The following is a 13884-nucleotide window of genomic DNA, read 5'->3' as shown; positions in this document are numbered from 1 at the left end:
TCTGCCTCTCCTTAAGTGTTTTTTTTTTTTAAAATTGGTGTTTGGGGCCCAATACCTCTGTTTGCCGCTCACTGGTGTTCTCCTCAACTAAATAAATCTGAGCTTCAATCTTCTGGCTCTCCTTAAGTGCTGTTTTGTTAAAAATTGGTGGTTAGGGCCTACTAACGGTGTCTGCCGCTCCCTGGTGTTTGTCCTCAACTGTATAAAGCTGAGCTTCAACCTTCTGGCTCTCATTAAGTGCTGTTTTTTAAAAAAATTGGTGGTTAGGGCCTACTAACGGTGTCTGCCTCTCCCTGTTGTTTGTCCTCAACTGTATAAAGCTGAGCTTCAACCTTCTGGCTTTCGGCCTATAGTATCAGATATTAAACAGCATTTGGCCTTCAACTTTGGTTGCGGCCTACTAACGGTGTCTGCCGCTCCCTGGTGTTTGTCCTCAAATGTATAAAGCTGAGCTTCAACCTTCTGGCTCTCATTAAGTGCTGTTTTATTAAAAATTGGTGGTTAGGGCCTACTAATGGTGTCTGCCGCTCCCTGGTGTTTGTCCTCAACTGTATAAAGCTGAGCTTCAACCTTCTGGCTTTCGGCCTATAGTATCAGATATTAAACAGCATTTGGCCTTCAACTTTGGTTGCGGCCTACTAACGGTGTCTGCCGCTCCATGGTGTTTGTCCTCAACTGTATAAAGCTGAGCTTCAACCTTCTGGCTTTCGGCCTATAGTATCAGATATTAAACAGCATTTGGCCTTCAACTTTGGTTGCGGCCTACTAACGGTGTCTGCCGCTCCATGGTGTTTGTCCTCAACTGTATAAAGCTGAGCTTCAACCTTCTGCTCTCATTAAGTGCTGTTTTTTAAAAAATTGGTGGTTAGGGCCTACTAACGGTGTCTGCCACTCTCTGGTGTTTGTCCTCAACTGTATAAAGCTGAGCTTCAACCTTCTGGCTCTCATTAAGTGCTGTTTTTTTTAAAATTGGTGGTTAGGGCCTACTAACGGTGTCTGCCGCTCCTTGGTGTTTGTCCTCAACTGTATAAAGCGGAGCTTCAACCTTCTGGCTTTCGGCATATAGTATCAGATATTAAACAGCATTTGGCCTTCAACTTTGGTTGCGGCCTACTAACGGTGTCTGCCGCTCCCTGGTGTTTGTCCTCAACTGTATAAAGCTGAGCTTCAACCTTCTGGCTCTCATTAAGTGCTGTTTTTTTAAAAATTGGTGGTTAGGGCCTACTAACGGTGTCTGCCACTCTCTGGTGTTTGTCCTCAACTGTATAAAGCTGAGCTTCAATCTTCTGGCTTTCGGCCTATAGTATCAGATATTAAACAGCATTTGGCCTTCAACTTTGGTTGCGGCCTACTAACGGTGTCTGCCACTCCATGGTGTTTGTCCTCAACTGTATAAAGCTGAGCTTCAACCTTCTGGCTTTCGGCCTATAGTATCAGATATTAAACAGCATTTGGCCTTCAACTTTGGTTGCGGCCTACTAACGGTGTCTGCCGCTCCATGGTGTTTGTCCTCAACTGTATAAAGCTGAGCTTCAACCTTCTGGCTCTCATTAAGTGCTGTTTTTTTCAAAATTGGTGGTTAGGGCCTACTAACGGTGTCTGCCGCTCCCTGGTGTTTGTCCTCAACTGTATAAAGCTGAGCTTCAGTCTTTAGGCTTTTGGCCTATAGTAGCAGATATTAAACTGCATTTGGCCTACTAGTGTGGTTGGGCCCTTAAAACAGTGTCTGCTGCTCCTGGGTTTGCTACTCCACTGAACAAAGCAATGCCACCTGTTTAGTCCTGTTACCAATTTTGAACTGCATTTAGCCTACTTTATTCTTTGGCCCTATATCTGTGTTTCCTCCTCATCCTGCCCATTGCCCAGCCACTGCTAGATGAGTCTGCTAGTACATTTACCTAGACCACTACCTTCCCCTTGCACTCTACACAGCCAGAATCTGACCCTGCTGAAAGTAAGGTTCCCCTTCCCGCATGTTATACCACCTTACACAGGGACAAAGAGGAAGGTGCAGATGAAAGTGCAGGTTCCTTCATCAGGTGGGGGGGCATACTCGTTGGCAACGTCACTGGCACAGGGCCCCTCAGAGTACGCAAAAGTGTCGCTGCTGGTGGGAGGCGCCCCCGCCGTGCAAACACACCGCTGTACTTTGAGGGGCCCTGTGCCAGTGCCAATGCCAACGAGTGGACCCCCCTGCTTGCTTAGGATCACAGCACTTGCAAACTTGACATACTTACCTTTCACTGCTCCACCGCCGTGACGTAGTCCACGTTTCCTGGGCCCACTAAAACCTTGAACCAGCCCTACCCCCCACAACTTTTGCCAAATGACCCCCAATTTCCAATGCCCAACTACTATTATAAAGTTAATTAAGATTGACAAGCTTCAGAAACAAGAATGGATGTTTTTGGCATTAAAATGGGCACTGTAGGTGTTTTCCTGGCCTCCACTCACTGTCGACTATGCTTCCCCATTGACTTGCATTGGGTTTCGTGTTTCGGTCGATCCCCGACTTTAAGCGATAATCGGCCGACTGCACTCGACTCGACTCTGGACAAAGTCGGGTTTCACAAAACCCGACTCGATCTTAAAAAAATGAAAGTCGCTCAACCCTAGTGGTCACCTAATACGGTTTTTGTCACATGAGCCTTTGGGAGATATAGTGCTGTGATCAGAAGAATAGTGCCAGTCCGGGAGGTAAGTATACCACTTTTTTATTTTATGATTCACAGGTTGAGCTGTTTATAGGTAGTTATGACGTAGTGGATTAACCCCCTAAATAAGAATCATAGAAAAGAGAGTCACATCACTAGTACCTACAGTATTAGGCTTATGTAATAGTAACCAATTACACAATGGTACAGTATGCATCATGGCATGAATATTTTTTTAAAGGAACCATTTGAAGACGTATGGTTTTGCGGGGTAGTCCACTACAAAACAATTCTTATTATTAGCTCTAGAAATCAACATAAAATCGAAAAAACTTTATACTTTCCTTCCGAACTGGAGCAGTTTCTCAGCACTGTGTCCTTACTAGACCCCTGTCCTAAAAAATGTCACATGACCTCTGCAGTCAGGATTTCTTCCTCTCAGACAAAACTGTAGAGGTTGCAGCTGATCAGAAACTGCTGATTGGCTGCAGTGGTCTTATGATATTATTCCTGTCAGGTGACTGGTGAGCAATTACCGTAATAAGAGGTTGTCCAGTAGAGTAGAACCCAGATAAAGTGGTGTATTTCATCATTGTGGGTAAAGGTGAACTCTGAGTTACTTTATAAAGTTATAATCCTCTTTATGGCCTATTTGTGGCCCCTCCTGCTGTCTACAGGGATCTTGACCTAAGATTTAGCTTTCTTTCCATGGAATGTCTTTATCTGACTCTCATGAGTAGTGTTATTCTCAAACAAATCACACAAACATTTCCAGACTCATTAAAAACTGATGGAAAGTGACTGAGCAAGTATTACAGTCATAAGACTTAAAAAGAGATTTAAAAGAAAAAGCGGAAGGGAAACCTATTACATTACATTTTTTTTATTTGAAATGGGGAATGCAATATTTAAAGAGGGGTTGTCCAAGAAGTGGGAAACCCCCTTACTTGGCTTTGCAACAACATTTTGTTATTATTTTTGCTTATTACTTGTATCGCTCCCAGGTTACAGCATCTATTGCTGCACAGATCTACATTTACAGGTCAAGCTGTCATCACTGGAAATATTTCACAAGGTTGTTGTCAGACAAATGCATAGTTTTGTGGAAGTTCTGTTACAAAGTGTGAACATGCTGAAATTCGCGTTGCAATTTCTATATGCTGCATATACAATTTAAGCAGTGTAATTACATGGTTAGTCATCAAAGATAGAGAAACACTTTAGAGAAACACTTCAAAACCATAATTAAAGATAACATGTCAGCAGGGTTGTGCACAGTAACCTACAGAGTGCCAGGTTGGTGCCGTTATACTGATTAAAATGATACCTTGGTTGATGAAATACATCTTGGGGTTGTTGTTTAATCTTTTTTTGTAGTTTTCAATTAATGAGATTCTCATACTTTGGGGCGGCCTGTGGACCTGGCTCTTCTTTTACATACTGAATATAATATGTTTTGAAAACAAAAATCACATTCATCAGGAAAGCGTCGGCACCTGTGCTGTAGCATGATCACATGTATAGTGTCCATTTAATGATTTTATTTGGTAACATAAATTTGTAAAAAAAAAATTCTGCGCCTGCGCAGTAGAATATATCGGCAATCTATCGCGTTCCAAATAATTTTTTTTGTAAAGAAATTTATATGACTAAATTAAATCAAAATATATATATAATAGATCCGATCATGCTACAGGTGCCGGCACCTGCATGATAAATGTAATTTCATTTTTTTCGCAAAACAATAAGATATACAGTATGTAAAATAGGGGGCAGGTCACTGAGGGATCAGTGACCTGTCATAAGCCACAAGGATGAATATCTAAGCAGATCATCACATGTAGCCCTCTCCCCCACAGGCTGCCCCGAAAAAGATAATATAATTAACGGATTTCATCACCCAGGTATCATTTTAATCAGTATAACGGCGCCAACCTGACAGTGTCTGTAGGTTACTGAGCACAATCCTGCTGATAAGTTTGCTTTAAACTAGATCTGTTTGGTCTCCTTTTGTTCTCCACCTTAGGACAAATTTCTATGATTTGATTTAGTTCATGGAGAAAGCCTGTGAGTACCGCTGGTTTCACACAGTAATTGGTGGCTTCTCCAACATGCAAGCTCAAACAGGAAAAATCACAGCATATAGGTAGTGGAAGTAAAGACATAGAAGCTTTAAATGTTAATATTTTAATTTACACAATAGCACAATGATCATAAATTACACAAAACTTTGTATCTGAGCAAAAAATTCCCAGCATAACCTTGGATCCTGGAACCTTACTGTGCTGGGTGTGCATCATGAGACAGTCCTTTCATGTGAAACTTTCCTTGATGCAAACATTTCCTGAGAATTTATTATACTGTCTTCAGTTTTAGGAGGAATTGCAGTTTTACATTTATGATGCCAATGTAACCATGAAAAGATGATCTTAAAGAAGCACGTATACTCAACTTTGCATTACCTAAACCCATATAAATGTATTTGTTGTGTACTGTAAGTGTAGTAATATATTAAACGAACACTGGTTCACACGGGGGATTCTGGTACCGGAGATGTCCGTGTGTGTAATACTTGTGGCACACGTGTGGCAACCGTGTGCTGCCTGTGTGCTGCATCAGTACCACTTGCACCAGTGCCAGGGAAGCAGTGGTACAGTTAGCGCTGTTCTCTGATGCTGGATGCTGCAGATGGATCTCATCATTTTTCCCTGCTCTGCCGGCGATCAGCATGAGTAGGGGAGAATGATGAGCATTATATTCAAGTGATAACAGTGAGAGTAAGCGGCAGCTAATGGGACTATTACTCCCAACAGCCTACACCTGCTGCTGATAATAACAGTGAGTGAAGGAAGCAGCTGATGGGAGTATTCATCAGCTGGCTCCTGCACTATAAATAAAGAATAAATGAAAAATGATGATAATATTAAATGAAAAAAAACAGCATGGGTTCCCCTGTATTTTTGATAGCCAGCCAGGTAAAACTGACAGCAGGGGCTGCAACCCTCAGTTGTCAGTGTTAGCAAGGCTAGTTATCAAGAATAGTGGTGTCCCCACACTGTTTTTTTTAAATATTTAAATTAATAATTTATAAAAACGGTGTGAGGTCCTCCCATTTTTGACATGAAGCCAGAATTTCTGACGATGGTCTGCAGTGAACTTGGAGAGCCCGCTAGGACCGTGGGGTACTCGGTACTGGGCCGGTTCTGTTCTTAAAGGAGCGGTCATGGTGGTAGTTAAAAGGGAAAGGCGTGCACTCTGTAGGAGTGAAGCTGGTGCAGGCTGAAACTGGAATGGATCCAGTGAATTCATAAATTCGGACAAACAACCGCACTCAGACAATGTCTTCAGATTGCATCAGAAGTGTGAAGTATTTATTGAGTAACACCACAGTGGTCAATAGAGTTCTGAGGTAACGTTTCGACCCTTTGGGTCTTTATCAAACCTCACTGTAAAAAACATAAAATACACTATATTAGAGATGTTGTGGCCAAGAAAGTACAGCAAAACACAGCAAAAACACAGCAAGTACAGCAAAACACAGCAGCGTGCAGTAAACACAAGCATAGTAAAGTAATCATGGTCAAGTCCAATGCCGCTGGAGTGCTAAATGAGCATCAAAAGATATGATGTGTATATATCGAAAAGATAGAGAATAAAGTACAAAAAAATGCCAAGACAGAAAACAAAAACATAAGAAGGTAGCCAATAATCTACATATGAACATAATATACAAAAAACGTAAGCAAAGCCCAAAGGAGTACGTAATCAATGAGGGTGATAACTCAGCGTCCAGGCAGGCAAAACACGGGGATGGCTGGCTTCATAGACAATTAAAATTGATCAGATAAAAAATACGAAATTGGTATGTGGGGAGGTGTAGAGCAAAACTGACCTTTATGCGTAGAGAATGATAGAAGAGAGAGGAGGACACTTGTGCAATGAATGGAGACAGAGGCTCCTACAAAGAGTTAAAAGGAGTTAAAAAGAATGAGGCAAGGAACTAATGCTGTGATTGAGGCCAGCAGAGAAAGTAAAGGACACATACCACAAAGTATGCGTGCACACACAGCGCTGCGCTCCACCATCTACTGCATTCCATATAGCTTCCGCTCCTAGTCTCCGTCTCGCATCTTGCGCGCGCGCCCTCCCATACCACTACACTTCCTGTCCGGCTGCTATTTTAACCCGCTGACCACCTATGACGCCTCACACTACCGCATTCCTCCCTCCTGCTGGACCCACAGGTACTTTGCTTTCTGACCAGTTCCCTGCACCTTATTATACTACTAGTACTTTGACTCTTTGCCTCTTGTTCTTAGTTCCTTGCCTCATTCTTTTTAACTCTTTGTAGGAGCCTCTGTCTCCATTCATTGGACAAGTGTCCTCCTTTCTCTTCTATCATTCTCTATGCCTAAAGGTCAGTTTTGCTCTACACCTCCCCACATACCAATTTCGTATTTTATCTGATCAATTTCAATTGTCTATGAAGCCAGCCGTCCCCGTGTTTTGCCTGCCTGGACGCTGAGTTATCACCCTCATTGATTACGTACTCCTTTGAGCTTTGCTTATGTATTTTGCATATGTAGATTATTGGCTACCTTCTTATGTTTTTGTTTTCTGTCTTGGCATTTTTTTGTACTTTATTCTCTGTCTTTTCGATATATACACATCATATCTTTTGATGCTCATTTAGCACTCCAGCGGCATTGGACTTGACCATGATTACTTTACTATGCTTGTCTTTACTGCACGCTGCTGTGTTTTGCTGTATTTGCTGTGTTTTGCTGTACTTTCTTGGCCACAACATCTCTAATATAGTGTATTTTATGTTTTTAACAGTGAGGTTTGATAAAGACCCAAAGGGTCGAAACGTTACCTCAGCACTCTATTGACCACTGTGGTGTTACTCAATAAATACTTCACACTTCTGATGCAATCTAAATACATTGTCTGAGTGCGGTTGTTTGTCATGGTGGTAGTGACCTGGTTCGTGGCACTGGGCATCCAGGAAAAGGGGAATTAACGGAAATGGGAATAACATCTAATGTAGTATGTTTGTGATGCCACCTGTGGTATTTGGCAAGGGTTGGCCGATGCTGCTTAAAGGGGTCCTCTGGGGCCGATGGTTTGGCAGCTTAGATGGTATAGCTCCCCACAGGTAGAGCTTGGTCCCCCAGGGCTCCCGGTGTAGTTGGTAAGAGGGATGATTGGCGGTGGGGTGCAGGACTGAGGGTGCAGGAATTATTTGCAGGATACAGGGATAACAGTTTCCTTTACCTTTTACTGGTAGAATTCAGGCACAGTCCAGGGTACAGGTAACAGGTGATGGTGGGGTCCGGGCAGCCTGAAAACAGCTTGGGATCCACTTAGCCAGGTGGGTACGGAAGCCTTCCCTCTGCACTGTATATCTGACCCTTGCAGCCTGAAACCCTGCAGGAGTCTTCTCAGTGTCTGTATTCTCAATCTGTATGGCTGAAAGCTTGAACCTTTCATGGGCACTGTCCTTTCTCCGGCAGTCCCAGGCCCCTCACTTTCTGTGGTACCTGCAGGTGCTGGATGGGACAGGAGACTTGCAATCTCTTGCCCTCCGGGTTCAGTGGCTGGGTCTGCAATTCCCACACCACCACGGACCCCGGTGTCCGGTGTCTTGGCGCTTTCCTCTGGGGTGAGCCCACTCGCAGGTCCAGATCCCAGACTCCTCTCCTTTGCCTCTTCCCCCCTCTTTGCCCACGGACACACGGTCTGTGGAAACACTTACGTGCACTGACCCATTCACTTGAATAGGTCTACGTATGTAAGTGTCTCTGGTATGTATGAAAATTTTCACCACACATACCGGACACACTGATGTCTGAAAGAGGTCTTATAATGTAAGACTATGTATGGTGCATCGTTCTGGCACTCTATAGGCTTACATTGTAAAAGTGACTTCTGGTTCACACACAATCCCTGGGGTGATCCGGCAAGTCGTAAAAAAAAGTCATGTGAACCAGAAGAGGCCCAGAATAGCACTAGAAACCAGAAAAGAAGGTGATCAGTGAGTATATTAATGCACTTACACCACATTTACACAGGCTTAGGCAATAAAATGTATTGAGGGAGTGCCTCAATAACTGGTTTTGCAAGGATTGCGGTATTGTTAATGAGATTTTAAGAAATGTGGGCAATTTTGAAGTCCATAGCAAGTCAATTCATGCTGCAGATGTCTCCATGGACTTGACCGTTTGCAAAGCAAAGAGTATAAAGTGCACCATTTTCGCAAAATTCACAGCAGCATTTATGACTTTTCATTTGCCAGCATTTCTGTAGTTGGAAGTGTGCAGCAGAAACATCCCATGTGCACATACCCCAAAAAATGGGCAGTACATCACAATTAAAAATTATTTATTATGCTACATAGGATCTGCCCTCTGGGTCAGACTTGTGCTGGTGGTGCGGCTAGTGCAGTTCACTTGTGTTTTTGACAAGGGTATGTTCACACAGTGTATTTTTCCTCATGAAAATGTTGGCAGAGAAACTGCTGCATACAGTATATACACTATTGATGCATATTCATGCTTTTTTAAGCATTCATTTGAATGGGTACAAAACTATAACAAAAATACTAAAAGAATGATTTAAATAAAGCTGATTTGTTTTTGACACTTCCGGATGTTTGCCTCTGACAACACTTTATAGATGCTGTTATGTTCGGATTACATGCATTTGTGATGAACTTACACCGCAGAAGCGCACTAAAAACACATGCGCGATTTTCTCCATCTGATGCAAGTCTATGGGAAAAATGTGTACAGAAAATGTAGAGCACCCTCAAGAGATATTGACATGCTGCGGATGTGAAACACGCACCGCAGGTCAATTTACGGTTTACATTAATCCCTCCCCTACAGAGAAGTACTGTATAATGACAGGTTACTGGTTCCAGAAACATAATAGTAAAGCAGATGGTACTTTGCAATTCTACTTCGAAACCCTTAGTACTGACAATGTACTGACTGTGTTAGGGCTTGTTCATATGTAGCATTTTCTCTGCATTTTCTCTGCATTTTCTTTCTGTGTTTTTGTTCTGTGTGGAACAAATGTTGCATTTTTCAATAGCAGTAAAGTAAATGAGATTTCTAAAATCTCATTCATATGTTTCAGGGGGGGTTTTCTTGCGTTTTTGAGCTGCAGTGTGTTTTTTTTTTAAACAGTAGCATGTACATGACATAATAACAAGAGACAAAAAGGCAATAAAACCGCATTTTAAAAAAGTACCCAAAAACACAAGGAAAATTACCTAATTTACAGAAAATCCCTCCACATTAAAAACTCACCAAAAACTCATTGTGGAAATGTAGCCCAAGCATTAATAATCCACTAACCGTGCATACAGTCTGCATATAGGTTCATTATTCCTGTCATTTCCCATGAATATTCTGCTCTATCCGACTGGAGTTATTAGAGGGAACGTATGCTATTTATTAGTGGTAGGGATGATGGCTGTACCTGGCCCTTCTATATGTAGAGCAGGTGGCAGTGGATAATAAATGGGTATTATACAGCAGACTCCCACATCTTTCCTATTAGTAATTGACCTAATAGCGCTAATAAGAATAGCGAGAATACTGCATTCTGAAACACTACGTATACTATTAACGGATCTAACAGGTTTTACACTTTTAGATTCTCTTTACGGCTGCAGTTTCCACAAGCCAAGGATGTCTGGAAGGATAGTCAGAAACTGTCTCGGGGCAGCCTAGGTGTTATGTCCAGAAACACACAGCTAACATAACAGCGCTGCTTGGCTCCTCTCAGCACACTGCACTTTCTCTCTTTTTAAAACACGCAGCATTTTTATTGCACGGCTGATCATAAAATCTGATGTTCCACATTTTTCCTGATGTGAAATCACAAAATACACCATCCTCTTACCTGTGAGGGAGCCTGTCACAGCTGCTGCCGGCTTGATGCAGGTGGGTTTTATTCCCCAAAAATATCTGGATCTCCTTTTCACCCTTGTTCAGTTGCTCTCTCTCTCTTACTTTCTTTACTTCTCTATCTCAGTTTTGAGCCCAAATCCCAGTGAGCAGATCTTTGAGCTTTCTGGGATAGGAAGAAGAAGGGTGGGGAACAACGATGTACAGGAGGGGAGAGAATTAGGGAGGAGGACAAGAGAGGGTGCAAAGGGGAAAAGGAGAGGAGGGATAATGATAGAATCAAGCACAGTGAGGAGGGGGTTAAAGGGAGTACAATGAAGTCTTTATTTGGCAGCTAAAGCTGGCTGGACATATTCCTGCTCCCTAGCATCTGCTTCTACGCACACCTTCCATGTCGTAATGTTCTGTTCTCTTTACAGACAGCGAGAGAAACAAATAAAAGAGATGAAACATTAGCAAATATCTGGTTTAGCTCATAAACAATAGGAAAATAGCTTTTAATGTTTCAGGAAATGTTTTCAGACAGGGATTGCTTAAAAAGCTTTTGGGCACCAATGCAAAATCTAAAACAAGGCCTTCAACTACCATGTGTCATTTATAAAACCCCATGTTGTGTTCTTATGTGGCAGATGGTCCTTTGGACTCATTCAGTCATTAAGGCACTGGTGCGAATGCTAATCTGCACCCCTATATCTATTTACATTACTGCTTATGCTATGTCTCCATCTGCATACATGAACATAACATGTGATTTCGCTTATTTGCATGTTACATTATAAAAGGGACCGACATAAACCACTAAAACACAAAAACAACAATGTAGCACAATTTTCAAGTTATGAAATTATATAAGATCTAAATCTTGCCAGATTCTTGACTATTAATTGTCTGAACCAAGGAATGTAACTGGTAATTGGATGAACCAGGAAAAAATACCAGTCATGAAGAATTTTATGCAAATGATAGTTGAAGGACTAATATTGACTTCACTGGCACAATGACATCATGCTTGAATACTTCTGTCACTTGTACGCCATGACGTAACTGAATGTCATGATGAGAAGTAACTTTAAGCAACATAATCAGAATAGAAGTCTGGAACTATCAGCTGGGCTCCAGCTGTCATAAGTGACCAGGGCATCTCAGGAAATTGACAGATGTACGGGGGATCTGTCTTTCAAACCAGCGCAACTTCACCCATTGAGTGCTGCTGGGTTACAATGACCAGATGTTTAGCAATGTCTACCAGGTCTGCATGCACAGAAGACACAGAAGTCATTGTAACATAATTTCTAAATTTAGGCCTGAAACTTCAATATACATCATGGGCAAAAAAAAATCAATGTCTTCATGAATATGAATCGGAGTGCTCCATTTTGTAACATACAACCCCTGGCAAAAATTATGGAATCACCAGCCTTGGAAGATTTTCATTCAGTTGTTTAATTTTGTAGAAAAAAAAGCAGATCACAGACATGGCACAAAACTAAAGTCATTTCAAATGGCAAAAATGGCATCTTTCTGGCTTTAAGAAACACTAAAAGAAATCAAGAACAAAAAATGTGGTAGTCAGTAATGGTTACTTTTTTTAACTAAGCATAGGGGAAAAACGATGGAATCACTCAATTCTGAGGAAAAAATTATGGAATCATGAAAAACAAACAAACAAAAAAACACTCCAAAAACATCACTAGAATTTTGTTGCACCACCTCTGGCTTTTATAGCAGCTTGCAGTCTCTGAGGCTGGGTTCACATTGCAGTGCAGGCGTCCGTTAGACGGACTACGTTACACCACGGCATAACGCGGTGTAAAGTAGTCCGTTAACGCTACCATTAATTCCTATGTCGGATGCAACGCTAGCGCACGCCCACAATGGGCATGCGCTGGCGATGTGCTGTCAATGAGTGACGGACCCTGGGACGCAGGCTGCAGCGTTTCTGGGTCCATCACTGCTAGTGCAGCGCCCCAGAGTCCTGGTCGTTGCAGTAACGTCACTCTGCCACTAAGAGGAGTGATGTTACATCTGATTGCACTAAAGGAGTTCACCTGACCAGGTAACACACACACTACACTTCACACTCCAGCCACCAGGGGTAGTGGTTCTATCTAGTAGGCCACTCCTCACACTCTGGTAAAACTGGGGGATGGACAGGAAGACAGAGAGAAGTAACTGGGAAGAGCTAGAGAGAGGACCTGTCAGGGATGGGATCCTGACAGATTCCTAAGAAAGGACAAAGAGTGAGAAAACGGGAATACAGCAAAGAGGCAATAGGACCAGAAGGAGTCGTGCAGTAAGATCGATGCAACATCATTCTGAGGCGCAAACAGTCGGTGGCCGGAACGCCAAGCAAGTAAGAGACTCTAAGCATTAATTCAAACCACGGCAGGATAGCCAATTATAGGTTGGCTGTCTCACCTAAATCACCTAAGCAGACAACGGAGGCAGCTGTGGGAGAGGGGCGACTCTAGGGTCCCAGAAGAACTCCAGGCCTACCCCGTCATACGGGTGCGTCCTACCATATCATCTGGGGGACGGAGAGAACGAACATCAGAGACAGACAGAATCAGATGTTAGGACTATCCCGGGGTGCTCAGCAGGGAAGGACTACAACACACAGGCGCTAGAAGGTAGACACTGATTCCCACCTGTTAAGGGAACTCCTGATGTGCCTTCGGACCTGCCAGTCTCAGACAGCCCTGTTAACAGTGCTCTGGATTGAATACCTCGAGACCTTCAGTAAAGAGGTAAAGAGACTGCAACCTGGTGTCCTCGTTATTCACCGTGACCTGCACCACACCACAACATCATCACATTCTCCACTTTCACTGGACGCCCCTCAGCAGGGTCACGGACCGGGCCTTGCCACCGTGACAACCCCAGAACCGAGACACAGAGGCCCGGTACCGGGTGCCCCTCGGCCCTGCGGCAGTGGGGGCGCTCCAACTTGGCGTCACGAACAGGATCTACTTAAGCCTGAAGAATCAGGTCATGTGTGCCTTGGAACTGTGATTTATTGTACTTGGACTGTGACTTATTGCAAAGACTGTGCATTGCTAATTGCCGCCAAAAGTTCCCGCCACAATTCGCCATTGCCGCGCACGGAGGGAGGAGCCTTAGCTTCGTGGGCGGAACGAGAAAGCGCGGTAAAGTGCCAACTCCGGAAGAGGAACTCCGACCCCCAGCAGGTTAGTGGGAGAAAGGGACAGCCATGTCCGAGTCGGGAGGAGCGGAGGCGGCAGTCGCAGCCGTGGGCACAGGGGCTGCCCCGGTCCCCGCAGCGGACGTAGCCGCTGCCCTAATACCACCAC

The 13884-nt window shown here is 43.4% G+C and overlaps 1 protein-coding gene across 3 annotated transcripts in view; it reads right to left on the bottom strand.

Annotated features, from left to right (window-relative positions):
- Positions 1 to 10822, bottom strand: part of PRELP (proline and arginine rich end leucine rich repeat protein) — a 210793-nt gene extending 199971 nt beyond the window's left edge. The window contains exon 1 of one of the 3 annotated variants that reach the window (XM_077295430.1): positions 10569 to 10822. The gene's annotated coding sequence lies outside the window, so the exon portion shown is untranslated. The remainder of the gene's footprint in view (positions 1 to 10568) is intronic. The other 2 variants (XM_077295432.1, XM_077295429.1) reach the window with 2 other exon arrangements.
- Between the last annotated feature and the right edge of the window lie 3062 nt (positions 10823 to 13884).

The sequence above is a fragment of the Ranitomeya variabilis genome, chromosome 3 (genome assembly GCF_051348905.1).
Source record: "Ranitomeya variabilis isolate aRanVar5 chromosome 3, aRanVar5.hap1, whole genome shotgun sequence".
Taxonomy (NCBI): Eukaryota; Metazoa; Chordata; class Amphibia; order Anura; family Dendrobatidae; genus Ranitomeya; species Ranitomeya variabilis.
The sequence above is the reverse complement of the archived record's forward strand: the minus strand, read 5'-3'. Positions and strand labels throughout refer to the sequence as shown.